This window comes from Sus scrofa, chromosome 4 (assembly GCF_054392235.1).
Source record: "Sus scrofa isolate SSC_HxYL_T2T_F1_AM1 chromosome 4, Sscrofa_HxYL_maternal_Yorkshire_Landrace_v2.0, whole genome shotgun sequence".
NCBI classification, from domain to species: Eukaryota; Metazoa; Chordata; class Mammalia; order Artiodactyla; family Suidae; genus Sus; species Sus scrofa.
In genome coordinates, this window is record NC_139386.1 from 114,814,501 (window position 1) to 114,818,796 (window position 4,296).

The window sequence follows — 4,296 nt, forward strand, 5'->3', positions numbered from 1 at the left end:
CCAGGCCACAACTCACCCTTGCCTGCTTTTCAGGGCCTGAGCCCACATCCAGGAGCCCAGGCAGTGGCCACTTCCTCCAGCTGGGGCTCTGCCTTGCTCTTGCCTGTTCTTGCCCCTTCGGGATGGGGAATGAGAGATACCCCAATACTGACTCCTGCCACGTGGCTCCACCTCTGCCAGGATGCTTTGGGGTGTCTGGGCCGTGCCTTTGGGGATGCCCAGCCCCCTGGGTCCAGCTTCCCACACCAACGGCTAAGCTGGAATTGCACACTCCTGGGATTCCTTGGCATAACATCCTTCCTAAAACTGCACCGGCCTGTCCCATTCAGTCCCACCAGACTGTCCCTGTCTGCCCCTTCTCTCCAGTGTCCCTGATTGTGCAGGGACAAGGCTTCAGCACAGGATTCAGTCCTGTCTGTCCATCCCACAGCTTCAGGGTTCCAGTGAGTAATGGTGATGCAGGTATCACTCAGTGTGGGACCTCCGAGCAAGGGGCGGAGTCTGCAGGGATGGGCCGATTCCCTGTGATATCACCAGGCAGCTGCTGGCTCAGCCAAAGGCTGCTATGGAACAGCCCTGCCCGGGGAAACTGGGAGACCTTGGGCAAGTCACAGCCCTCTGCCTCCAGATAACTCAGAAGTCGGGACCAGTGATATTCAAGTGCCCTCTAAGTCTCTGCATCTATAACCAGTGGTCCCTACTCCAAACCACTCTCTTCCTTTCTTTTTTTTTTTTTTTTTTTTTTTTTTTTTTTTTTTTTGTCTTTCTGCTATTTCTTTGGGCCGCTCCTGCGGCATATGAAGGTTCCCAGGCTAGGGGTCGAATCAGAGCTGTGGCCACTGGCCTACGCCAGAGCCACAGCAACGCGGGATCCGAGCCGCGTCTGCAACCTACACCACAGCTCACGGCAACGCCGGATCGTTAACCCACTGAGCAAGGGCAGGGACTGAACCCGCAACCTCATGGTTCCTAGTCGGATTCGTTAACCACTGCGCCACGACGGGAACTCCTCTCTTCCTTTCTTTACCTCTCCCCTAAGACACGGTCAGGGTGCGATGCAGTGAACGACCTCAGCCTGGGTTGTGATGAGCCAGCGACCTTTGCACAAGCCCCGAAGTGCCATGCAGTCTGGCTGCCCCCTGGTGCTACTATAGAGGGGCTTCCTGCATTGAGAAGAGGCTGGAGCCAACCACTCCTGACACATCCCAACTGCAGAATCCAAGTCTCAAGGTTCTGCATCTCGTAGAAAAGGCGCAAAATCCCATGGACCATATCCTGAGACCGCGCGCTTTCGTTTCACCTTCACATCACAACAGCCTCGAAAGGTAGACAGCAAACTCCCTTTTAGAGTTGAAAAGCTGAGACTCAGAAAGGTTAACAAATTCCCCAAAGGAGTTCCCTCGTGGTTCCATGGGTTAAGGATCCGGCATTGTCACTGCTGTGGCTCGAGTTCAATCCTTGGCCCCAGAACTTCTGCATGCTGAAGGCATAGCCAAAAAGAAAAAAAAAAAAAAAGGAAAGAAAAGCCCCAAAAGCCACACCAGTAGAGTTTGAACCCGGGTCTGTCTGAGTTCGGGGCAGCTCTCCACTACACAGTGCTGCAGGAAAGGCACCCTGACGTCATGCTGGCGGGACATTCCTGAGCTTGGTGTTTGCCAGATAAATCAGGCTTTCAGATGCATTAGTGCCTTCCTCTGCACTTGCTGTTCTGCACATGCGTGGAATGAATGCCTTTCTCCAAACCCCTCCTTCCACTCCACCAACCAAACCTCCTTTCTGCTTTTGGAGACCCCATTTATCCTACAAGACTCAGCTCGGGCTGCCCCTGAGCCATGAGATCTACCCCTCCGCCCTTTGCTTAGCTCCCTCCTCCACTCCAACCCTAGGGCTCCCGCCTCTGTGATCCCGCAGCAAAGACTCCCCTTTCATTTCCCGAGAGGCGGCAGGCTCAGAGCCGGGTGCAGGCTCACACAGGCTTCATCCCGTCCTCTCGGCATCCTGCGAAGCGGCTCTCATATTTCCACTTTACAGTCATGGATCCGCATCTCTTGGCTCACCCCCACCCCCCCACATCTCCATCTCTGACACAGAGCACGGCACCAGGGCACATGTTAGGGCTGAGCGATCTGTGCCTCTACGGCGGCGAGAACCTGCTTACACCACTAAAGTCTTCAGGTGCTGAGAGATGGGGCAGGTCTGCACTATGGAAATGTGAGCCGGAGCCCTTCAGACCTGATGGGGGCTGCTCTCTGACCTGCGGGAAACAGCTCCTTACTCCATCCTTGATTCCCTCTCCCCCGCGCCCAGCTTCCCCCCACCACCAGTAGGTCTAATCCTGGCGCACACACTTGGGGTGACAGAGGCTCCCTTGAGGAGTGTGCAGTCCCCGCTCATCCTTTTCCCCCAGAAACTGGAGCACAGGAGTTTCGGTCAGAAGGGCGGCTGCAGACGGAAGCCTGAGAGGCCCCAGGATCTGATAGGGGGGGTTCGTTTTTCAAGGTTCAGTGTCCGATTGGTCAGATGGGGGGGGCGGGCCCCCAGCCCTGCGCCCAGCGGGTGGTGGTAATAGAGCCAGAGGTCAGAGTGGAGAGCAAGGAGATCAGGTTCTTGGACAAGGACCAAACTGGACCGCATCGCTGGACCCGCACCCTCCGGACTCGGGGGTCAGAGGACACATCCAGTTGCAGGGGGAGAGGCAGGGTGCCTGGGAAGGTCTGAGCGCTGTCAACTGGGCAGCACTGGAAACAGTAAGGACTTCAGCCAATGGGCGTCAGGTCATGTTCCGGGAGGCTTGAGAGGCTCCAAGGACAGGGTATAAAGGGCCTGGCAGGTGGGGCTCGGGACCCCCGCCCCATCCCTATAGCAAACAGAGCAGCTTCTCCTTATCTGTTTTGTCCATTAGACGCCTGCATAGAATTTCCTTCGAAGAAAGAAAGGGTGGTGCTGTGAGGACGAGGACGAGGAGGACTCCCCCTGCCCTGGATGGTAAATGCCTTGGATCTTCGTCCTCGGCATCTTCTTCCTCCCTGTCGCCCAGCCGCGGGCTCAGCTGCATGTGGACACTACCCACAGGCGCCCTTCTGGTGAGCAGCGCACACCCCGTCGCTACAGCCCGGCCCGTGTAGACACTACCCAGCGTGACTTCCTGGACACCCATGCTCCAACCTTCTGAGACTCGCTCTTCCAGGCCAGCCTTCCCTCCACCCCACAGCAAGGTCCCCTCTCCGGGGAATGACCTCGTCATCTGCATGGCTTTTCTCGGCCTGGAGCACTTTTCCTTCAGCTCAAATGCTCCCTCCCTGCGGAGCCCTCATCGATGTCCTCAGGCAGTCAGGGCCACATGCACCCCACGCACCCCATGCCCTCCACTGCCCTGCACCTTGTATCCACTTTCGCCCCGAGGTGAAGACCAGATAAATAAATTCACATTTCAGCTCTGCCATCTCAGGAGCTACGTGGCCTCGAGGCCACAACCTCCCTGGTGGCTCAGTTTCCCCCAGCATAGGATAATATCGTACCTGCTACTACTGCTGAGGGCGGGGGCTGGGTTCAAATGAGATAACATACCTAAAGCACTAAGCCCTGTACGTGGCCCAGAGTAAGTGCTCAGTGAACGGTAGCTGTTGGAAATAGTCTCATTGTCCAGTGAATTTTTGTGAGCAATTTCCAGCTCCATCTCCTGCACGTTTTCCCCACCAGGACTTCTGCACACACAGCTCAGCTGCAGCTGCGTTTTCTTCTCCGGTAACGCTTTTGACAGGAATGATAGGTTCCCATGCCAATGAGAATAGAGCAGAGAAGCCACATCAGGAAGAGAAGAGAAACGAGAAAGGTAATTTTTTTTAATGGCCTTATAGCAATCAGGAGAGTCTCGTTTTTTTCTACCCATAGGCAGTCTTTTTTTTCTCACCCAGCACTTATTGCCTTCCTTAGCTGTGACCCCCATCACCCTGTGGGTGCCTAAGCTCTTTGTTGGCCTGGCAGGTGGAGGGGTGGGGGAGCTGTGCCCTCCGAGAAGCACCCGGATGGTGGCCATCTGCCCACAGACAGCAGGATGCATGTGGGGCTGCAGGGGGGGGGGGGAGAAGCCATCCTCGGCTCCTCGGCTCACACACTCTGGTCCCCACCACCCAGAGCCTCGTCTCCCCCTCCCACTCCCCCTCAGGACCCCTCCCACTGCTCAGAGGAATCCGACCCCCAAGGCTGGTTAAGCCCTCCCATGGCCTGGAGCATCTCTCCGAGGTAGCTCCCATCTGCTGGGAGTGAACTTGCCCTTGCTGTGTTGTTGGGCTGCCT